Raw genomic sequence first — 25,699 nt, forward strand, 5'->3', positions numbered from 1 at the left:
ACAGAATTAGGAGCATGTTATAAGTGAAAATTCATAATGAATCATAGAATTCAAAGAGCCTGATTTTAGCCTGAAATTGCCTGGCTGGCAAAGGTGAATTGATGAAGTTAATTGATGGCAAAAGAAACCCAGGATGCCCTAGATAAATAGCTGCCTTTCATTTGGCTATAGTAGTAGTATGGGAAGGACAAGTTGATGGATGAAAGTTGGCATCTCCAAAGAATCCAGGATAAAGAATGGGTATGCCTGATAGAGTAATGTTCTAGGCAAATATACCGAAGTTAGATGTGAGGCTAAAACCATGATTAGATTTCTCTAGGGCATTTTATGATGATTCAGTTCCCTCTTTTAAAACTACTTGGTGCTATAAAATGGAGCTGGATACCAAAGAAAGAGACAGAGATGAGACAGAGACACAGAGAGAGAGAAAAAGAGAGAGAGACAGAAAGATTTCAATAGAGTGGACCAGGTCACACAAAGACAGGGAGCTGAACTAGGCATGGTGTTAAGGTAAGGGAGGCAGAAGGATGGCTAATAGAAAGGAACATACAGATAAATAGGGGAGGATCCTCAGCTGGAGTTCTGCAATGTGAAAAGGGGTAGGAGATAAAACAAGTATCACAGAACATCTGAAATTAGACCATTTTGACATTTTTATAGTTAGTTTCCCCCAGAATTTTTGTGTTTTTAGTCCTGCATTTCCTCATCTCCCTCTCCATCTCCTGTGATAGAGGTGGTACCATTCTACAGTTAGTCGTTGTAACAGCAACATCCTGTTTCAGCAGCTTCTCTAGTCAGGCAAGTGCAGCCCTTTCCTTGGTGGTCCAGTTCTGCAGAATGGCTCTGGAAGCATTCTTGGAAGTTCAGCTTAGATTCTGTTTCTTCAGTCCCCTTAATAATTCAGTGAGCTATTCATGTCCCTTTATAGACAACCTTGCTGTTTACACATACTGGGGTGAATTCTGTTTTCTGCAACCAAGAACTCTGAATGATACAATGATTATGAAATCTCTGAAAAGAAACTCCTGGGCAAAGCAAAGTTGATGCAACTTTCTTTTATCTGTGCTTGGTACCTATACAGCAGTCTTAGTGTGATACCTCAGTGTTTGATTTATGGCCAAGTCAAGACATAGGTCTCTCCCAGGGATAAAAATGCCTGAGTGTGTGCCTTAGTATTATAAAATTGGTAATCAAAGTTACACATAGGATCCAGAAAGAAAGGGCTATGGAAAGAAATGTGTGAGAATTTTGAAAAATTACTACTTTATCACATCATTACAAATCACAATTATCCTTATAATCATATTGTGGATTTCTGGATCACTCTTGTATTACCCAAATGAAAACATTCATTGCCTGACTCAACTGCTAAAATTTTAGATTAAGAATAGGAATAGAAAGAAGGAGAAGGAGATAGATTAAGAAAAGAAGAGAAAGAGGAGGAGGAGGAGAAAGAGGAGGAGGAGGGAGGAAGAAGAAGAAAAGGAAAAGCAGCAGCCATATAATAAACTTTAGGGTCTGGAAAATGGACCTGACTGTTTTTCTCAAGAGACATACTGCAATTTTCATTTGTACATACAAGACAACCAAGGTTTATAACACACAGTTAAGTAGTGGTAGAAGATAGCATCTTTGTGTAGGGGATGAGAAATTTCTGTTCAGTTCAATAACTATTTGCTGAGCACCTAGGAAATCCCTGTCACTGTAAGGGGTACCAGGAAAAAATGATCCCTGAAGAAACTGCAGTTGGTAGGAAATATGAGGACATGAAGAGTGTCATTTTGGGGTGTCACTGGAGGGAGCACAGAGTCCTTGAGATTGTGAAAAACATCAGATTAAGGGAGCAGAATCCTAGTTTGCTAAAGACAGTTCTTTTTTGTGCCCTTGCCCTAGATTTATTAACAGTAATGTTCCATTTCACTCTCAAGTGCTTTGATTTGGAGAATAAAGGAAGAATCAGAAAGAATCATGACTGCTCTGCTGATTCAAGGGGTATTGGAAAAAGTATCATGGTCCTTGAACTCACCACTCCCACACTAGACACTTGTATTGGAGGAGGAAATGCAAGGTTGATGTTCTCCAAGTTTTACTTGATGGGTGGAGAGGGTTACCACCTTTGCTATAGTGTGTCAGTGAGCATGGACTTTTCTGTGTTGGAAGGCTCTGCCTTATTGGGGTCATCATGGTATCCTCTCATCCTCTTTGTTCACTTCTTATACCTGTGCAGGAAAGACTTCCCTCTCCCGTGCAGTAAATATACCTGGACAGGGCCCAAATTATGCCTTCCAGATGGTCAGGCCTCTGTGACCGTCTCTGAGTTCCAGAGACACTCCACAACATCTCCATAGCCATCTGCTCCACAGATCTGGGTGACTCTTTCTTTTAAAGTCATCTGAATGTGCAGGTTCAAGATTCATATTAGTACTGGGAAATAAGAGCAAAATTTTGACCTCAGTCATGGGTCACGTTGTCCCGTCTAGTTTTTGTCACAGTTTGGCCAAAAGGTGCACATTTATAGCTGTTGCATTTATTAGAATTACCTCTTTGCTCCTATTGATTGATATTAAAATAAGCAAACATTATCAATGTTATTAAGTAAATTTTACTAGTTAAATACTAGTTCTCTTCATTTTATTCGTAGGGGCTCCAATCCTCATTCAAAAAGAAAGGGGCTCCTTTGCTATGTTTTGAGCATCACTAGGACAAACTCCTCATTTTACTATTAAAAAATGCAAACCCCAAGAGCTGAAGCAACTTCTAAATGTCACACAAGATATATTATAAGTTGGTTCCCAGAGGAAGTTGTTTTTGTTTTTCCCCCTTTTTCTTACAAGAAAAAAATCTGTGCTTATTTACACTTCATGGGAAAAGCATCATTAGCATTTTGTATTTTTCTGTAGCCTTTTTTTCCTCCCTAGGGATTATTTTACATCTGAAAGGGCATTATTCATCAATGAATAATGAGAAAGTTTTCAGAAAACTTTTCTGCTACAGCTCTGCTCCCGCCCCATCCTCTTCCCCCCGACCCACAGATACTGAGTGTGTGACTGAGATCAAGGAGTAACTGCAGGCTTTGTAGGCATTTTCTTACTGGCCTTGAAGTCACATACACCCTAGAAATGACAGACATTCCTACCAGCCACGACTGCAAGTGGTGGTCATTGTCACTGACTCTGAAAAGTAACATGGCAATTTTATTAAAGAGTGTTTTTCAAATGGAGGTAATTGAACATGCAAATTGGATTTACACACTCAGATTTGGGGAACAGTGACTATAAACCCAGCATAAGACTCACATTCACAAAATTATATTGGACTGTACATACAAATCAGCTCCCATTGAATCTTTGAAAATGAGATCACATTTCTTCCGGATTTACCCCTCATTTCACACTGGTTAACGAGAGCAAATTTTTGTCACCAAGCTCAGCATAAAAAATATGAAATGCCCACAATGGTTATTACTTTCCCTCCTCATGAGGGGCTTTGCAGGTGATACATTTACAGGGTATTTAGAATGTGATACAAACCAGGCCCCTAGATTTTCTTCCCATCGGTGGTGTCATTTGTATAAATCACACCCTTTGGCATTTGCACTGATACAACAAGAACATACCATGCAGCACAAATAACCTCATTTCCATAAAACAGCCTTTTAAAATTAGAAAATGTATAATTCATTTGGGGTAGTTATTATCGCTTTTGGATGGGAGGGATTTAAACTTGTATTTGAATGCAAATAACTGTATTTCTTCACAGTTACACACTGGAAGCCACACAACTTAGGAACTCTAAGAGGTATGGTTATCCTTAACTATCAATTCAGGATGATGATATTGATCACAAAAGCTATTTGTGTGTCCCATTACAGTTTGCAGCAAGCTCTCACATCTCAAATGTGATCCTCCGCTCTCCATGAGAGAGACTTCCTGTTTTACACATGAGGAAACAGAAGCCCAGAGAAGTTAAGTGATTTCCTAGGATTACACAGTCAGGAAGTGGCAGATCCAGTGCTTAAACTCTGATAGAAGGACAGAATGGATAAGCATAGACACACAGATAGATTCATGAATGGGGACAAGGTAGCCAGAAAAAGAGTGGAAGTGAAAGAGGGCAGAGGAGAAGGAACAATTTTTAAATGGCAGAAAATGCTCAGAAAAGAAGAGGCCAGGTAAACTCTTGGGTAAGAACACCCTACTTTGCCTGCTTCCCATCCCTGACCCTCTGTGTGGTACTCCAGTTCCCAGATATTTAAAGAACCTAGGGAAGCAGAGCCCTGAGGTGACTCACAACCAAGGTGCCTGACCCTATAGCCCTAGTTCCCTCTGTTCACCCACACTGCTCATGTCTCCTTTGTTCCAGAAGGCTGTTTATCCTGGAGTCACCTGGGCAGGGGAAAGTATATCCAAGCTCTGCGATGGAAACAAGTTGGCTCATGCTTTAGGTATTAAAGCTATAGTTCCACAAAGGAGCCTTGTTTCTGGCTGCTGGGTCTTCACCCATCCTAAGAAGTTCTGGCTTTCTCCCTGCACCTGCTCTTCATTACCCTAATTCCCCCTTTCTCTGACAAATGTCTACTCACTCTTCAAGCTTAAGCTAATGCAGGAGTCCTGGAGGAAAACTTTCCTGAAATCTCTTTCCGTCATCACCCAGCCTCCTTCATTCAGTGAGCCCTCTTAATCCACAACAAGAATGTCTGCTTCACAGTAACCTTCCCACTGGGCTCAAGTCCTTAAAAGCAAGGATCTTTTCTTAACTGTATATCCCCAACAGGTGTTCCGTAGAGTGACATATAGAAAAAATTCTATACCTATTTGTTGAGTGTTCATATTTCGCTGACACTCTCTGTGTGACTTCAGACAGTTACTGAATTTCCCTGAATCTCAGTTTACTTATCAAAAAACCAGAGCTGTAATATGGACAGAATAAGAATTACACAAACTCGAAAGACAATGTTCCTGGTATACAGTAAGGTATTGAAAAATGACAGCTACCATAATTACTACTGTTAATATTAAGTCAGTGAATAAATGTTTGAATACCAGAGATGCTGCCCTCAAATTCATCTTTTTGGTCTTTAGATATCAGTTTGGTATCAACTATACTTCTTTCTATGTAAAATGCTGTCCCCCTCCTGACAACATCCCCATTTATGCTACTATTACCAACCTTGTCCTCCAGACTAGAATCATATGGTTACGTAGGCCTTGTATTTCTCCAGTGTCACTGTCAACTCCATTAACATGTTATCATAAACCAGCTTCACTGAGGTATCCGTTTGTCAGTAATGGCTGGAGTTATCACCATTCTCCCAGAGACTGAATTTAATCCATCAAGTTATCCTTTTCCCTGTGCTTCATTTTTTCATTGGCCAAATGAGGAGGTTGGATCTGATGGATTCCAAGTTTCTGATTTTCAAAGAGAAATTTGATTTGATCAAAGAATTTAATAGTTTAGTGTACTTGCTAATACTTGACATAGTGGTGAAATTGAAAAGCTTCCTGGTCCAAGCTTTAAGAACAAGAGGAAATACCTGTTTGACCTTGAGTCAGACACTTTCTTTTTCTGAATCTCCTTACCTCATCTGAAAAATAGGGTCAGAGAGAGCAAGATCCTCATGTGGGTGTGTTATTGAGCCCCAGGGGACATATAGAAAGTGGGGAGGCATTTTTATTATCACATTGACATGGCATTTAGTAGGTGAGACTGGGAATGTTAACCATTCTACAATGTAAGCAACACTCTGGGATAATGAAGAATTATCCTATCCATATTGATAGGAATGTTTCAGTTGAGGCCATCTTAGCATTGTTTAGATGGTCTCCACAGAATATTCCAGTTTTAACATTTTTTAACAGCTAATTTAAATAATAGGTGTTCAGTAAATTTGTGCTTAGAGAGTTGTTAGTTTTGCAGTAGCCTGACTTTCATATTATATATAACTCTAATTAACCTTGAAATTTTATGCTTGACCTATATCAAAGAGCACAGAGATTTTCTCCTTTAAGTATGCAGTTTCCAGAAAATGTGATGCACCTTTACTTCCTGTAACCTCTCCCTCAATTGCCTACATCAAAACCTCATCACAGGGCCTCCCTGGTGGCGCAGTGGTTGAGAGTCCGCCTGCCGATGCAGGGGATACGGGTTCGTGCCCCGGTCTGGGAGGATCCCATATGCCGTGGAGCGGCTGGGCCCGTGAGCCATGGCCGTTGAGCCTGCGCATCCGGAGCCTGTGCTCCGCAACGGGAGAGGCCACAACAGTGAGAGGCCCGCATACCGCAAAAAGAAAAAAAAAAAAAAAAAAAAAAACCTCATCACAGCTTGGACCTGCAACTATTAGAACTGGGAAAAGTGTGGCAACATTTATCTAGGACTCATTTGGGCTTTTCATTCTATCATTAGTCTGCTTATAGCCTCAGTTCTAGGAAGAAAAACTGAATGGATCATTTCACCTCCAGAATTGCTGATTTTATATTTAGTTATTGTCTTTTTTTAAACAAAAATATAGATTATATTGCCTGAGTGCCTGCTGTGAGCCAGACACTGTACCAGTAACTTTACAAACATTATTGTTAATAAATAACATTTTAGTTATAGGTTATTTCTTCATTTTGAGGATAAGGAAAATAAGTTTTGGTGAGGTTTGTAAAATTTCCCAAGGATACACAGATACTAGTGGTGAATCCAGGTTTGAACATGTCTGTCCACTCAAAATCCATGATTCTGAGCTATAAGACATTCTCTTCTATAACTGGGAGATATGGATGGTACAACTGCTCTCTGCTGGAAGTGACATGGTGACTACCTGAATTTAACCATATGAAATACTGATATCAAAGAAGAGCTGGTCTGCAGCTATGCAGAGAGGAGCAGGGTAGCATGTGTGCTGTGCGTATGCTACTCCCTCACTTATATCACTGGCCCATTTTGTGCCTTCAAGAATTCTCCAGTCTAAATTAAAAGTAAAGTCTCTCATCCTGAAAAATCACCTCCTGTCTGGGGAGGGGCAAAAATAAGAAAGGGAAAAAAACTTACTAGAAGTGAGAGAAATTCAGCTTTCAGATAGATAGAAGAAAAGGCTTTGTGACAGTCAGGGTTGATAAATGGAAATACAAGGATTGATGTATTAATAGTTTTCCTGAGACCAGGGGTAAATGCTGAGGCTACTGTTCACTAGCTTTATGACCCTGGACAAGTCCTATAAGATTTCTGAGCTAATATATTCTCATCTGTAAATTGATTCATGATACTTATTTCAAGACGCTGTTGTCACTAAATGAGAGGTGGAAAAGGCATAGAATGCCTCCTTCACCAACCATGGGATGCTTCTACTCTCCCTGTTCTTGAGAGGTTGATAGTTCCCAGAACTCTATTCCTCACCTTCATTTTTTTTTTTCTTTTTCTTTTCACAAGCTCCCTCTGAGTGATTCCATTGCTTTCTGGCATTCTTTATCACCAACCTTGAACTTGAGAATTGCACATCCAAATGCCAATGAGGTCTTTCCATTTAGTTACCCCAAAGGGCTTCAAATTTGAAACGCTATTATGTTAACACATCATTTTCACTCTCCCTTTGTCTATCCACATAGCTCAGTCTCAAGAATGGCAAAACCATCAGCCTAATTCTGATGCTAGAATCATGGGGTCATTCTTTATTTTACTTTGTTTATTGGAAATCACAATAAATGTATTTTTATTTATTTATTTTTCATTGAATGAAACTTTCTTTAAGTTCTGTCATGGTTGGGCTTCCCCAGTGGCGCAGTGGTTGAGAGTCCGCCTGCCGATGCAGGGGATACGGGTTCGTGCCCCGGTCTGGGAAGATCCCACATGCTGTGGAGTGGCTAGACCCGTGAGCCATGGCTCCTGAGTCTGTGCGTCCGGAGCCTGTGCTCCGCAGTGGGAGATGCCACAACAGGTGAGAGGCCTGCCTACCGAAAAAAAAAAAAAAAAAAAAAAAAATTCAGTCATGGTTACAATTTTCAAAAGTTTCACACACATGATTTCATATAATCCCATAATAACCCTTTTATCCCCCTAACTCCCCCCCACTGGTAATCACTTCCCACTGGTAATCACTACTTTCTTCTCTATATCTGTTAGTCTGTTTATTTTTTGTTTTATTCACTAGTTTGTTGTATGTTTTAGATTCCACATAGAAGAGATATCATACAGTATTTGTCTTTCTCTGTCTGACTTATTTCACTTAGCATAATGCCATGGGGGTCATTCTGGGTTTCCAATGTTTATACCAAATTGCCATAGATTCCTACAAGGTATCCAGCCTAGGTAAGCCTGAACACCTCCAATGATAGAGAACACTGACATTCACAGTGTGACTGATATGGACAGAACATCTGTAAAATAGTGCATGGGATTCTGGAAAACACTAGTTGTTCAATGGGCTAAGCTGAACTGACCTCAATAAATAGTACCCTTCTAATCAATGTCTTCAGAAATAGTATTTTCTTTAACACTGGGGTTATTCAGCTTTAGGATGGACAGCTGTGATCATTTTCTGTAGAATAATAAACCCTTGTAAGCAATATATTTGAATTTTGGTTCTATGATAAAAATAAGAAATAGTGTAAAAATTATAACCTTTGGTCATGAAATAATCTTAGGTGGTAAAGAGGATTCTAGAACTTATTCTAATTAAATCTGTATCTTTAGGACTTGGCATACCATAAGCCATCAATCAATATTTGTTGAATTAAGTAATTAATTAATGGCATGATTTTATGAAAAGACAGTGCTAATCCAAGTTCAGGATCAAACTCTTCATGCTGTAACTTTATCACCAATATCAATTCCTAATCTGCTCATACCCTTTCACACCTCTAAACCTATTTCCTTTCTTATTCCCTTGAGAAGCACACATCCTCAAGACCCCTTTAAAATCAACTCATTGGTAAGACCAGGGCTCTCCATGCCTTTGCACTGTCCTTGGCGGGTTTTGAGAATTTGGAGAGGGGACTGTATTCCACACACGGACATCCAGCTACCTATATGACTTCTCTCCTCATGTCTCATGAGTATCTCTCTTCTTTAATCTCTCCACTTCAAAAAGATCTCTAGACTTTTTGTAATCTGATCATCCTCCCATTTTCCCCAGCTCGGTAAATGGCAATCCATTCCAGCAAACAAACAAAAAACTTAGTTAGGGTAAAGCTTGGAGCTTTGACTCTTTTCTCTCAGACCATATCCAATCTATCAGCAAAGCTTGTCTATTCTAACCTCAAAATATATACTAAATTGCTAACTCATTCCACTCTAAACAACAAATTACCATGTCTTCTGTGGACTTCCACAACTGTTTCCTCACTGAATTGTCTCCCAAGTGACTAAAACCTCAGTCCAACCAACACAACTGGAGACCTGGACTCCTCAGTGCATACTGGGTGCAGTGGATCACTGTCTTGTCAGCTTGGGCTGCTATAACAAAATACCACAAACTGGGTAGATAAACCAACAGAAATTTATTTCCTTTCAGTTCTGGAAGCTGGGAGATTCAAGATCAGGGTGCCATCTTGGTTGGAATTTTGGTGAGGATACTCATCCTGGCTTGCAGACTGTCCCCTTCTCACTGAGTTCTCACAAGGTAGAGAGGGAGCTCTGATCTCTTCCTCCTCTTATGAGGACACTAATCTATCATGAGGCACCCACCCTCATGACCTCATCTATACCTAGTTACCTCCCAAATGTTCTGTCTCCAAAGGCTATTTGGTTACATTGGGGGTTAAGACTTTAATACATGAATTTGGGGGGACACAAACATTTAGTTCATAACAATTACTTTCTCACAGGGTGTTGAGAAGAACAGGCCACAAAGCAGATTCCTGAAGTGAGAACAAATACCCAAGACTGTCTCTTCACCCAGTGAAATCATTGATCCCAAAGAGTTTACAGACAGTTGGAATCCAAGTAGAAACTAGGAGTCAGAGAGTCAGACAATGAGATTTCAGTAGGGCTTGGTGGAATTTTTGGAAGAGAAGATAGTGCTTGCTACAGAATTCAAAAAAACAAAAATGTGGCATTGGGAGTAAATGAGGTGAGAGCTCTTGGGTGTATTTCCCATCTCAGTGAAGTGTTGGTAAAGTTTGACAGCAAGGGAAAAAAAACCTTGATTTAGTAGCATTTGCTAATTTCCTGGTGTAAAGATTTCCTCCATGGCTATCAGTCTCCACCCACTGGTCTGTGCCATCATTTCTGAAGACACTCGTTCCCTAAGAGAGCCTTAATGAAGAGTATGAACCACAGCAGTAAAAATATAGGTTCATATGATGGGGAGAAGAGCAAGCTTCCCATTCCTATTCTGTAAAGTAATAACAACTGTATTAATTACAGTAATAAGAATAATAATTTATTACTAACGATCATACTCATAATTCTCAATCATTAAGAATTTAGAATGTATTGAGCACTATAAATAATGCATTCAATACATTATGTTACTTAACTTCATAATAGTTCTGCTGGTATTATCATTAACTCATTTTACAGAAGGAAAAAAAAATCTTCCTAAGGTTAAGGAACTGATGTTGTATTCAGTTAGTGGCAGAGCCAGAGTAGGAACTCATTTTTGTCTAAGTCTAGAGCCCTCACTTTCCTCACGCAACACAGTACTCCCCCCAGAAGGCCAGATTGGAACACCTCCCATGACTCAGCTGCCTGTTTTCCGGTCCACTGTGTAGGTAGGACTACTGTCTCCCCATTTCCTGCATCTCCTTCTTCCTAGAGCTCCCTCAGCCATTGAGTTTCCCAGGCATGTCTGGTCTCATGCAGAGGTATCCACACCCACCCCCCATCCCCTGCCAAGGCTCATGGAGCTGTAAGAATTTTGAGTTGTCATTCATGATCTATTGTTATTGCAGCTCTAGAAAAAAGCAAACAAATAAACAAACAAAAAAACAGCCAGGCTTGTATGTTTTGACAATAGTCTATGTCATGGGCTGAACTATATCTCCCAAAATTCATTTGTTGAAGTACTAACCTGTAGTACCTCAGAATGTCACTGTATTTTGAGATAAGGTCATTAAACAGGTAATTAAGTTAAAATGAGGTTATATGGATGGACCCTAATCTACTATGACTGTTGTCCTAATAAGAAGAGGAGATTAGGACACAGACACACAGAGAACAAAGGCCATGATGAGAGATAGGGAAAAGATAGCCATCTACAAGGCAAGGAGAGAAGTCTAAGGAGAAACCAACCCTGTTGATACCTTGATCTTGAACGTCTAGCCTTCAGAACTTTCTGTTGATTAAGTCACACAGTTTGTGGGTTTTTTGTTACGGCAACCATAGCTAACTAATGCAGCCTGGATCACCCTTACTCATCAAATGCCTTCTAACAACAGAATTAGTCCGTTACAGAGGATAAATTTTTGGTAGAAATATTATACTCAGTTCAACTGAAATATATGTAACCCTTTCATGTAGATACTGACATAGCTTCAAGGGAACACCTAAAAGTGCAGTGAGGCCCCCTGATATGAAGGTGGACCAAAGTATACAAGGGAGGTGGGGTCAAGATGAGGACAAAACACTCACATTTTGTGCAAGTCACATCTGTGCTCTTTGTACAAAGCACTACCCTAAGCACTCAGCATGCATCGTCTCATCTAGCTCTTACTTTAAAGACAAGGAAACTGAAGCACAGTGGGGGTAAAAGACTTGTATAGTTAATGTAGGAAGTGACATATAACTGGTGACACCTCAGGTCCATTCAGAAATCCAGTTTTTGCCAAGGCTTGAAGCTTTCTAAAACCACATGAAGGACGGAGAGTTTTGTACAAGTGGTTGCAGTATAGTTGAAGTTCTGCCTTGCAGGATCTGAGAAGGACTCAAGATGAATGTGGCTTACATTTAAGGTTCATTTTGATTGATATAGAAAGGGACAGGGCTTTTTTTTTTTTCAGCAAAAACGCAGAGATATCCCCACGCAGGGCCCTTTCAGGGAATGTTCTACCTCCAGTGGGGCTGGCTTGGACAGTGAGGTGGGAAAGAGTCATAGGAGTGACATGGCTAAAAATGTGAAGATTCACTTCCCTCAATTCCTCTCCTGAGCATCTGTTTTTCTCACTTGTCTTGTGATCAGGCTTAGCAGGATTTAGACTCAGTATCATTCTCTCCCTGCCAAGTGAATTTTCTTGTAGCTTTTACACTCCTGGTATTTACTTGGGGACCTGTGCCCTATGACTTGCTTTCACCTTACACTAGTGAGCAACTTGAATCTTGTCGGGGTCACCACCCATCTCCCAATGCTCCGATCCACAGGTCTGAATTGAACTGTACACCCCTCCCAGAGCAGGACATTGTCCTTCTGTCATTTTGACAAGGCTGTTTTTTTTTTTTTTTTTTTTTTTCCGGTCCGCGGGCCTCTCACTGTTGTGGCCTCTGCCGTTGTGGAGCACAGGCTCCAGACGCGCAGGCTCAGCAGCCATGGCTCACGGGCCCAGCCGCTCCGCGGCATGTGGGATCTTCCTGGACAGGAGCACGAACCCGTGTCCCCTGCATCGGCAGGCAGACTCTCAACCACTGTGCCACCAGGGAAGCCCCGACAAGGCTGTTTTAATGCAAGAGATAATTTGCTGTGGTCTTTGTAATGTTGCTCTCAGTTTCACTGCAACCCTGGTGAGCCTCTCAGACGGGATTAAGGATGGAGAAAGTGAGGAGAGCCGCCAGAGGTAATTTGGGGGGCAAAGATGGGTTTAGGATGGAATGACTACCAGGAAGTCCACTAGGTATAGCAATAATTATTATCTTTGAAATTCCAAGTGTTTAAGGATTTGCTTTTAGGCTAAATCACAATGTTCTTCCATTATGATGGCTTTATTATACCTTATGCAGTTTCTATCACCTCTGGGCATCCTGTAAACACTTGCTTGTATAACTCTAGTTTTTTCACTCAAACTCTGGTTATAGTACCTTCAAGTTCACCTATCGCTTTAGGAAATTCCATCCAGAAAGTGCCATTTTAAAGTCTGACTTTGAACAGATATGAGGCAAAAATTGTTCCCATGAGGAGTGACTTGCAGCTCTTGAATTTTGTTTCTTACCACACCCTTGGCAGGAAGGTGGCTCACTGGCACCAGGGTGTTGTCCTTGGGCTGCAGGAGGAAAGCAATGACTAACTAACTAACTAACTAACCAGACACTTCCTTCTAATGAGGCCTCTTCCTGGTTCATTCCAGCTCTCATACTTATGCTACATCCACCCATGAGAAGTGATGAGCTCCCTACCTTGAGGATCTCTGAAATGATCGTAACCCTGTAAAGCAGAATTAGCTTTGTTTCACCTATTCCATAATCACATTTTGTATTTCTTCTTGCTTTGCCCATATCTGCATGGCAGTCATTGAGTTTGGGGGCAGCCTAGAGCAGTGGGCAAGCCAGGTTTCTGGACAGACCTGGGATCTGTCCAGGTTGATTACTGCTGTAGGATTTGGGCACATCCCTTAAGCTTGTTGATTCTCCATTTTCTCTTTGTAAAATGATATTAACTATGCACACTCCACAGGGTGATTGACAGTGTTAGATGATATAATGCAGGTGTAGTCTTTAGTGTAATGTTTCAACATATTACTATGGCTCTGAGATGAGAATTATGAGCTTTTAGCCTAAAATGGATATCGAGAGAACTAAAATACAACATTAGGGCACATATGGAAATGAGGTGACCAGGAAAAAAAACAGTGAGTGCTATATCTAATACAAGCTGGTCAGGTCAAACTCAGATCCTGGTGTTACCTCCAAGGATTACATCAAAAATGATGTTGGCAAGGAGAAACATGGTTAGAGTTGAATGACTGAAATTGTGGAGAGTCTAGAAAAGAAAATAAAGTTTGGAAAAACTCAGATGGCTAACCTGAACTGGACAGAACTTGGGAGCACAGAAAAATTGTCACAGAATATAGAAAGTGCCACCACAAGGACTCTGAAAGAATTAGGCTCAGTGAATAACAAATACAGAAGAACAGGTTAGAGCTCAAAATGTAAAAGGAGTTTCCTGATTTGATGACCCTTGTCAGCCCAGAATAAAGCCTCCTAGCCCAAGAGTTTCTCTTGTACTATTGAGCTATGCATCTGCATATTTTAATTTTTACTCAGCAAAAATATTCCCAAATAGCTGTATATACATCAAAAGTGGTTATGAATCATCTTTTATTATTGACCTACATTAATATGCTGAGAAGACTCTAAATAATTCAATCCTGATTTTCCCAGGACCAGGTTCAACGATCCAATGTGCTTTACTGCCCAATTGTCAGTGTCTCCTTATTTTGTCTACTCAAGGATGTAACCAGCAATTGTTTCCTTTCTTTTGTGCATTGTCGATTTTTCCTTCATTCCGGATCAGTCTGATTAAATTATATATGATCTATTTTTTCCATTCAAAAAATAAAATCCTCATTTGATTCTACATCTTAACCACCAATCAACACCCCATTTCTTTTTTTTAATGTATTAGCTTTTTATTTATTTATTTATTTTTACATCTTTATTGGAGTATAACTGCTTTACAATGTTGTCTTGGTTTCTGCTATACAACAAAGTGAACCAGCTTTATCTATACATATATTCCCATATCCCCTCCCTCTCAAGCTTCCCTCCCACTATCTCATTTCTTTGTCCTCATCTACAGTTAAATTTTCAATGAGTGGTCAACAATTCACACTCTCCAGATTCTTTCCTCCTCCTCTCTCTTGAACTCAACCAATCATTTTGATCTCCTCACTACTCCACAGATATTACTCCTGTTTCTTTCTCCAAGATTCTCTATATTGCTAATTTAATGCACAACTTTCAGTCCATCTGGCTTGACTTATCAGCACTTAAAACATTAGATTCCTCCTTCCTTCTGGTCAAACTTTCTTCCTTTGTCTTCTAAAACATCACACTCTCTTGGTTTCCTTCTGGGCAGCCTCTTCACAGTTGACTTGGCTCTTTCTACCTCATTCTCAAGACATCTAAAAGAGACTCAGACCTTACACTTTCTTCATTGAGACTTGCTTTCTAAGGGATAACATCCAGATGCAGGGCTTCACGTACCATCCCTGCTCTGGCAAATCTCAAATGTACATCTCTAGCCAGGACATCTCCCTTGAACCCTTCCTTGTCTTGTAGGTCCAACTGCCAACTTGGCATCGCCACTTGGAGGCTAAAGAGATATTTCTTACCTGACATATCCAAAACTTACTTTCTACTATTTCCCAGCCCACCTCCAGCTGTGCCTACGAAAATTTCTTAATTTCAGTGAATAGAGACTTTATTTTTCCAGTTGACCAGGTCAAAAATTTCAGAGCCATTATTAACTCTTTTCTCTCACTCTTCAGATACTCTCTGCTTGACTGTTTGTAAGCTGGGGCATCAGTCTTCTATACTTGGACTGGAACTTATAACATCTGCTCTTCTTGTTCTCAGGCCTTTGGACTTGGACTGGAAATTTCACCATTGGTTCTCCTAATTCTCAGGCCTTCACACTCAGATTGGAACTGTACCACTGATTCTCCTGGGCATCCAACTTACAGGTGGCAGATCATGGGACAACTCAGGCTCCATAATCAATTGTGAACCAATTCCTCAAACTAAATCTCTAGATAGATAGATAGGTAGATAGATAGATAGATAGATAAATAGATAGATAGATAGATGATAGATAGAGCTTATTGGTTCTATTTCTCTGGAGAACCCTGACTAATATTAAAGAATTCAGTTGTTTCTTTCTTCTTCATAAATCCAGATTCTGACCATTTTTCACCACCTCTGCTTCTTGACTCAAGCCATCACAGTCTCTCTCTGGATTATTGCAATAACTCCTTATTGTTCACCTTCCCCTCCACACAAGAACAAAGAATGTCCTGTAGACAAAAGAGTGAATATTTAAAAAGGTAAACCAGATCATGTAATTCCTCAGCACAAATCCTCCAAGAGGTTCATATCATTCAAAATAAAAACCAAATTCCTTAGAATTTGTCCCTACATGAACAGCCCCCATGACCTCCCAGACCTCCACTGTCCCCTCCTTCACTCTTCTCCAGCTGCACTGACTTCTTGATGTTTTCTGGACACACCAAGAGTGCTCTTGTTTTGGGTTTTATACATACTTTTCCTTCTACCTGGACTATTGTTCTTTCCCATATTTTCATAACTTCTTTTTGCCTTCTTCAATTCTTTACTCAAATATCATCATTGCCTTCCTGGAACAACTTTTGAAAATAGTCACACTTTCCCTGTCCCAGCACTCACTAGCCCACTTCCCTTGCTTTGTTTTTATTCATAACATCGGTCACCATCTGGCATATTTTATTTCATTTATTTGTTTTTGTTTATCTTCTGTCTCTTTCCCATTAGATTATAAACTCAATGAAGGCTAATTTTTTCTCATTTTTATTCTCTACTCCATCTCTTGCACCTAGAATATGTCTAGATTAGGATAGGTACTTCAGGCACACTTAGGGGGAAGGGGAGAGGGCAGTTATGGGAATCCAGTAAAAACTGAAGCTATAGGGAAAGGATTCCCACAGGAGCTGCTGTATTCCAGAGAGGAACATGGTCATTGTCAAGCTGCAACTGGGCAGAGAGGGGACCACAGGAATATATACCTTTCACCTCCCTTTCATTTTACCTTTATTTTATTTTATTTTATTTTTTTGCTGGTGCATCCCACTGACCAAGTCCAAAGAGAAACCAGATGATAAGGAGCTTATCTGATGCAATCCACACAAGGCTATTTCCCAGGATTCCTAGCAGAGTGGACAAGGGTAGAGAGTGAATCCAGAGGGGCAAATAGAATATACTCCAAACAGTCAGACAATAACTGTGAAGCAGAAAGAGAAGCAATGCCTTAATTTTAATTATAGAACTAATTACTCATTGTTGTTGTTGTTTTTGTTGTTCTTACCTAAATGAATTCCAGGTGCTTCTGTGATGATGAAGAGGACTTGGCAGGGGGATATTGATCCAGGGGTGTTTGTTTTTCTGCTTTCATTTTCTTTTCATCAGTGTCTTTCCAATAAGAATGACATTGGAGAGTATGCATTTGACTTGGAATACCTGTTCTAGAAGGGATTTTTGATGGCTTGCCTAAATGCGCACAGTGCAATAAGTAGAAACATAAATAGACGCTGAAGATGTACATTACACTTATACAGAGAAGTGCTGAGCAAGGGAAGTCCTTTACTGGACTTCTACTGGGAGTTTTTGAAGAGTAAATATTGGGTTAATATTTGGATTTTAGTTTTACTGTCTTTTCAAACAGCACCAACCCCTCTGAAGAGGAATCTCACAACCCCTAAGTATTGAGCTTACAATCATCTGGGACCTGCTCCCTAACTATCTGAGGCTGGGTCACAGTGGAACCTTCCATGGTCCTGCCTTATTTGTAGCTCAGACTTACTGAGTTCCACTTGATGACAGTCTGATTACCTAAAACAGATCCTAAACCTAAATTAAAAGTTTAGACTAAACCAACACCCAATATTTCTTCTTCAGCTTCACATTCCCCTTACTAAATAGTTGTTAAGAAATGCTGTTGCCAATAGTCATTTACTCATGTTCCTATTTTTCAAACTAAAGGTTGTAGGAATTTCTAAATGCCATTTCTATGGTTGAGTATTCATTGAGTCCTGTTCGTCTTGTCAGTGGATGCAGTGAGCATTCTTCTCAAAGGAGAGAAGAATGTCTGAAATGTTCTTTTGGGATTTGGTTCTACCACTTTTGGTGGTAAATCCAGATTGGTAAATTTGGATAAGTTAATAAACTTCTCTGGACCTTATTTCTCCTCTGTAAAATGAGAATAGTAATATTAGCATTTAGTTTATTGAGCTGTTCCATAAGGATTAAATGAGTTAACATCTTTGAAGTGCTTAGAATAGCACCTGGCACAATGTAAGCACTATATAGGTGTTTGTTTACTAGAATAAGTAACCATCTTTGAAACTTTCACTTTACACATTTTTCACCATTGATTCTACTGAAAAATAAAAAAGTTTAGCGTCAGCTTTCAGGAATCATGTATTATGTTATACAAGGATGTTTATATTATGTTGTATAAGATTGCATTGTTTTCAGAGAATCAAGATTTTTTAAAAATCTAAACATAAAAGAAATAAGTTAGGAGGTGTGGTAGGCAGGATAATGTGCACCCCCAAATCTATTCATGCCCTAATGCCCAGAATCTGTGAATATGTTTCTTTACATGGCAAAAAAAGACTTTGAACATGTGAATAAATTAGGATCTTGAGGTAGGGAGAGTCGCCTGGATTAGACAGATGAACCAAATCTAATGCCTATAAGGAGAGGACCTTTCCCAGTTGTGGTCCAAGGAAGACATGACTATAAAAGAATGGTCAGAAATATGTAACACTACTACCTTTGAAGAAAGACAAAGATATCCATGAGCCCAAGAATGTGGGTGGTCTCTAGAAGCTGGAAAGGGCAAGGAAATAGATTCTTTCTTAGAAGCTCCAGACATCTTGATTTTAGTTCACTGAGACCTGTGTCAGACTTCTGAACCATAACTGTAAGGTAACATACATGTAATATCAAGTTTATAATAATTTGTTCTAGCAGCAAGTAGAAAACTAATACAGGAGATAAGCCTTGACTTATTAAGGGATTCTCACTTCATATAATGTCCACGCAGTATTTGTATATTGATATCAATTTATTTATTTATTTTATTTTATTTTATTTTATTTAGTTTTATTTTTGCGGTACGCGGGCCTCTCACTGTTGTGGCCTCTCCCCTTGCGGAGCACAGGCTCCGGACGCGCAGGCCCAGCGGCCATGGCTCATGGGCCCAGCCGCTCTGCGGCACGTGGGATCCTCCCTGACCAGGGCACAAACCCGTGTCCCCTGCACCAGCAGGCAGACTCCCAACCACTGCGCCACCAGGGAAGCCCTGATATCAATTTATTTTTATTGGGAGATGTCTGTGGGTGATGGTCTTAGTTATGAGTGTGCCCTATCCTTCAAAACTGAGAAAGGGAAACACCACAGTATAGTTAAAAGTCAATGAGCTTTGACATTAAAGACACCAACTCTGGACTTACACTTGCCAGATTTGCCAAATAATTTTTGAGTATGAATACGTTCAGTGCAATCATGGCAACGGACAAATATTTTTAAAAAAATCATTGTTAATATGAAATTCAGATTTAACTGAGTGTACTGTATTTTATCTGGCAACATTATCTCTACTGAAATAATAACTGTCACAAATATAAGTGGACTCATAGTGCAAGTTTCAAACCAGGCTGATCATTGGAATGCCCTTTTAGAGCCTTTATAAATCCAATGTCCAGAGCCAAAGATTTAATTATAATTTAATCATTATTTATGAGGGTAGGACACAGGCATGAGTATGCTTCCAGGTACTCAGGTGATTCCCAGGTGCAGGTAATAATTCAAACAGTGGTTCTCTATCTTGTGTGTAAGAATCACCCAGGGAACTTGCTTTGTCCAAATTAAACACCATCTTAAACTGTTCTTTCCAATTTCAGGGAGATTGGTCTTGTCTTTCCAATGGGTCCTGAGTTTTCTATTCATTGGTAGAGGTAACAAGGGTCACCAGCATTGTTTGTTTGTTGCACCATCCAATAAGCCTGAAATCTTGGTATTTTTATCTCCACTGTCCAAGACAATGCCATGTCTCTACATTAGTCCCATAAGGAATTTAAAGCTCAGAGTTTTCATGGAAGAGGCAAACATATGAAACTCTGTGACTTTCTGACTCCAGGTCAGATACACTTTCCATTACCCACCCTGACTCTCCTGAACACAAACCTAAGGCAAATCCTGTTTCTCTAAACCTTTGGTGCCCTTCCCCTCACCCCAGCCCTGCTCTCAGTACACACAGCAGGCCAGCAGCACATTCCCATGTACTGAATAACCAACACGATATGGAAAACACACTGAATACGGAAGAAAGACTTTTTCCTCCTCTTCCTTGATTCTTGGCGCCTGCACTTTCCCAATTCCTGCCTGAACGGACATGAATCCAAGCAGGCAGACATGTGTCCTTTTACCCTGGGCCACCTGGGGTTTGCCTGAATGGCCCAGATCCACTGGGTTTGATAGGAAATTACAGGTTGTGAGGTCAACCAGATCCTTCTTAGAAAAACAGCTAACATTGTTCTGACCACAGGGAATAATATCTACACTTACCCTAAGGCTGCTCGGAGAAACAATAGCAGATTTTGTCACCCCCTTCGCTCACGCCTACTAAACAGATATGGCTTCACACAGTGTAGGCAATGAATTCAAGTTTTTCAGTTGATATAAGGAGTATTTAATAAGTAAATACGCCTGGATTCTATGTGTGGATTTCATTTCCCCAAAGTCCTCAGGTTCATATACATTGTGCATGGCAAAAAGCAGAGATTTGGAAGTTGGAAAGATCTGGGTTTGAATCCCTGCTCTGCCACTTCAAGGATGTGCCATATGAGTAAATGCCTCAAATTTTCTTGAGTGTTCTGTAATCAGGGTGCACTCCAGAGGATACATTGGCTGGTCTTTAGCCCCTACCTAGAAACTGTAATTCTGAGAAGTCTATTTTTATTGTTGACCATGAAGAAGCTCCAGTGGTCTTCCCAGGACTCTGATGGAGAGCAGCCCACTCCTAGACCACCAGGTCTAGGAAGCCACCTATAGTGCCAACCTTGACAAGCTGAGGCTTTTGGCATAGGTACAAGACCTCCTGACACACCTAACCAGCATGCTTCATTTTCAGTGAGCCACCAGCTAAGTCATTCTGAGATACCTGGAGAATATGTCAGTTACACTTCATCTACACTTGAGGTCACCTCCGTGCCATCAGAACACACCCTTGAAATGAAGAGGGTGTGGAATATGCTGAAGATAGTGACCGGGATGCAGGAGACTGTCTATCGAAGAGTGATGGGTTCAATGCATATGGCTGATTCACTTTGTTGTGCAACAGAAACTAACACAGTATTGTGAAACAATTACACTCCAATAAAGGTCTATTAAAAAATAAAAAAGAATGATGGGTCCAGACCCAGAGTAGACAGGCCTTGGGCTGTAGAAAATCAAGAAGAGCAGTTAGGCAAATTATAATTTAAAGCTAAGGCTGAAGTCTGGCCTATCACTAGATCAACTCTCTTCTCTCCTCTGTAGCTCTCAATTTCATTATCTTGAATAAATAAACAATATTTGCCTCACTAGATGGTTGTTATAAAAGAGGGTAGGATATTTTCCTCTAATCATTAAAGTCTCATTTGAATCTTTCTATTCTAGGCATATCACAGGCTGCTTATGAATAGAGGCAGAATTGCCTGTCAAGGCATGGACTGGGTTGGTAATAAGAGAGCCTAGTCTCAGTTTCCTCATCTCTAAAATGGTAATAAAATCCCGATATTCACAGTAAATATTAAAGAGTCTGGCAATGGAAAAGAATCTGGAGCTGTACACCTGAAACTAACACAATATTGTAAATCAACCATCGTTCAATTGAAAAAAAGACTGGTTGTAGAAAACTGCTTTGTAAGCTATAAAGGACATGAATACTAGTGTGTGTTTCTGTTTTTGCTTTTATCTTGTCTTCTGTCCTAATATCTAGAGACTAGGACAGGCACAGTAGGTCAAAGAAGGCAATAGGTCTAGATTTCAGAAACAGTCAGAGGAAGCCTGGTTGGGTAGGTGGATAGAGCTAATTAGAATTAACAATAGTTAACTGAAGCAAGTCGTAACAAGTGGGTCTAATATCAGTCATCAGGTAACTTCCCAAGCAATCAGGAGATGGAGAGCTGGTTTGACGGCTAGAGCATGGGAGTCAGGGACACAGTTTCTGCTATGTCAGCCAATACAGGAGTCTTGTAATTAAGAAAAATCAATGTGGTACCTTGTCATAATTGGTCTAACTTATTCATTTTGCAGTACTTAGTAAGTTTCCAATGTATGTCAGGCCATGTGCTAGGGATTTACGATGTAGGGTTGAGCAAGACCCTTTCCTTTCCCTCATAGAACTAGAGTAGAAAATGTTGAGCTTCCCTGGTGGCTCAGTGGCTGAGAGTCTGCCTGACGATGCAGGGGACACGGGTTCGTGCCCCGGTCCAGGAAGATCCCACGTGCCGCAGAGCAGCTGGGCCCGTGAGCCATGGCCACTGAGCCTGTGCGTCCGGAGCCTGTGCTCCGCAACAGGAGAGGCCACAACAGTGAGAGGCCCGTGTACCGCAAAAAAAAAAAAAAAAAGAAAGAAAATGTTAAGAAGACAGACATTGAAAAAAAAAGAAAATATTCAAAATGTGAGACAAGTGTTTATTGTGGGCATATATTTTTGCTCAGAATTTCTTTCCTGTAACCTTTACCATCCCATGAAGTTTGGATGGGTCTAGCCTATGTCCTGCCCACAGAGTTCATCAATGAAGAGGAAGAACCAGAATATGTTTGATAAATGCATGTATATATTGTTTTTCTCCTGAATCTACTGAGATTCCTCTAGGAGTATAGGCTGCAGAGACACAGTACTGCCAGTTGCCTTCTTTCCTTCCACACAGAGAGTCTCTCTGATTAAGAGAGCAGGTACACAGAGGTAAGCGTTGCTACAGAGGGAAAGAGAGAGGAAGAACCTTATACTATAATTTGAGCCCCTGGATCCAACAACACCTGAAACCAGAAGAACCCCAGAACCTTTCTCCTAAACCAGTGGGACTGGGTTTCCATCTTTTACAACAAAAAGAGATCTGACTGATAGAGTAATAATAGTGAAAATGCAAGGTTCTGTGGGAACACAGAGATTCTGGGTGCCAGAGAAGTTGCCAGAGACAGAAAGCTTGAGAGGGAACGTTTAGTTTCCCAGGAGAGGAAATGAGAGAACAGTAAAGACCCAGGTCTGAGGCAGGAATGAGGAGTATAAAGACCTAACAAATTGTCATTATGGCTAGAGAAAATTTGCATGCCGTGTGTGCACATGTGTGTATGTGTGTGCGTGCCTGTTTAGGGGAGGGAGGGATGAAGCGAGGGATGATTCATAAGGATTGGCTTCCACCACTGTCACTTCATGGTCTTGAACATGTCACAGTTTCTATCCTCTGTGAACCAAAAATACTCATACTTAGTTCATAGGGATGATGTGAGGTTTAAATTAGATTACTAAGGTAAAACATATGAAAGTACCTGTTCATTTAGGTGAAAGGTTAAACAAAGAGTCTGAAGCCTCTCCAAATGTGCCATCGGCATTTGCTGCCAAATTACCTAGAAATGGGACAGAGATGCCCCTGACCGTGAGCCCCAGCTCTCTGAGCTGACTCTGCTCACAGGCAGAGACCCTGGGCAGGCCCTCCAGTGTCCCGCCAGCATAGAAAAAGAACATCTGAGCTGAACACACCTGGCTCAGGCCACACATCAGGCAACCTGGGCTGCAGACCAACAGCCCAGCATCAGCAGAATGGGTGTGTCAGTCACTCAGCTCCATGAGGGAAACAAATAGAGCCTGTAATTCCAGGCTGGCCACAGAAGGCTCCAAAGGGCTTCCCTGTATCAACAATACCAGGTGGAAGAAATAACAATGTCATACCATTCCCATTTCCTTTAACCAGGTGCTGTTACTTCTTTCTGGAGTAAAAGAGTCTATCCTACATATCAGATAATGCTGATTAAAATCCTTAGTACAAGGCCTGATATAGTGTAAGCAAGTAATAAAGGTTAATATTACCATTATATGACATTTAGATGAAAGAACAACTTAGAAAGTTCAGAAGCAACATGCAAATATAAGGACTGTGCCAAAAATTTATTAGTTCAACTAATATTTATTGAATGTCTAACATATGCCAGGTCCCTTTCTAGGCACTGGCAAAATAGCTGTCTACACAATTGTATAAGATCCCATGTAAATGGAAAGAATAAATAACCCAACAAAAACAATGTCGCTTTTCTTACAGATCTTACCTCCTACTTGGAGAGACAGACAGCAGAAAGTAAATAAATAAATATAATTTCCGATGGACATAAGTGCTATGAAGAAAAATAAACCAGAGTGACAGGAGGTCACACTGGTGAAAATTGTTTTAGAAAGGCTGTCAAAGGAGGTCTCTAAGGATGTGGAACCTTTGAAGGAGGCAAGGGCACGAGCTCTATGGAGGTCAGTGTGATTAAAATTCAAGGACCAAGAGAAAATGCAAAGTTCCTGAGGCTGGGATAAATCTTGATGGATTGGAGAGGCTTGAGTGTTAGCAAAAGAGGTGGTAAAATGTTCAAATTTGCATTATATTCTGAAGCTACAAAATTTACAAATAGATTAATAATAACCTATGAGAAAAGAGAAGAGAAATTGAGTAAGTGATGTTGGTATTTACCAAGATGAGGAAGATTAGAGGAGGAGAAATTTTGAAATGTAAGAGTCAAGAGTTTTATTTTGGACCTATATTTATTTTGTACAAGGTAAGGTTGACATGCTTACTAGAGGCCAAGGGGAGATTTTGAACCTGAGGTCCAAGGAGAGGGTTAGCATTCAAGTCATTGGTATGTAGTAGGTCTGTAAATCTATAGACTTAGATAAGATCTCTCAGGGAGAAGATCTAGATAAAAGGGGGCTGGCTAAGCAAAGGAGACAGAAAAGTGGTCACTGAAGGAGTAGGCTAAACAAGAGAAGGTGGGATCCTGATGGCCAAGTGAAGAATAATTTAAAGAAAGACTGGTTAAGTGTGTCACAGGCTGCTGAGAGGTTGACTACAAAGAGCTGGAGAACTGACCTTTGGATCCATCAGGAAGGAGGTGTTAATGACCTTCACAAGAGCAACTTCAGACAACAGTGGTGGTAAGATAAGAAAGGACCAGGAAGTGAGAAAATGAATTCAGCAAATAAATTTGTTGAAGACCTTTGCTATAAGACAAAGCAGAAAAATAGGGCAGTGGTTGGAGGAAGTTGTGAGAGGCAAAGATTGCTTAGGGAGTATTTGGCTTTTTGAGATGGGAGATAGAGAATATATTAATAATTCAGTAAACAAGAATAAATCACAATGAAGGAGACCATTTCAGTGGGGAAAATAAAAACCCTTGAATAGCAAAAGCAAATGGGTTCCACTGTACAAGTCATAGGCCTGGTCTCTGATAGGATCAGGACTGGCTCATGTCCTAATGAAAATGTGGATGACTTCATGTGAATCGAATCTTAGTCCAGTGTCTACATCTCATTAGGCACCTGTATCTGTCAGTTTCCTCTCATTGTCTAGGTATAAGTAGAATCACTCAGATTCTCTCACTGTGTCCACAGCACTCATAACAGAGCTAGAATTAGAAACTCTTCTGTAACCCAAGAATTAGTACTTAGAAAGTCATTGACCTTGCTTTGTTCTAAAAAAAGAGTTTTTCATGAGTTCTTTTTCTGTACCAAGTATGCTTTATTTTAGCTTAATCAGCTTCCTGCTTGGCTTTTGCACTCCTTAAGAAAAATAATGAAAGTTTGTCAGTCCTGTATCCCATTTGGGGTCTGTCTGTCAAAAGTCTGATGAGAAGCACCATTAAATGACTGGCTAGAACTAAGTGAGGAGTTCTAAAATCCCGTGAGTAAAGAGAGGAAGCATAAGAAACCAGTTTTTATGAGTCCCCTTCCTTAAAATCCAGATCTTGGTAATCAGTAAGTATACTTTTCTGCAAAGAATTCATTCTTTAGAGAGTAAGGCCAGTGTCTGGATACCAGTTCCACTCCTGTGACCTGTACGTAAGGGACTTA

The sequence above is a fragment of the Mesoplodon bidens genome (assembly GCF_964165515.1).
Source record: "Mesoplodon bidens genome assembly, chromosome: 1".
NCBI classification, from domain to species: domain Eukaryota; kingdom Metazoa; phylum Chordata; class Mammalia; order Artiodactyla; family Ziphiidae; genus Mesoplodon; species Mesoplodon bidens.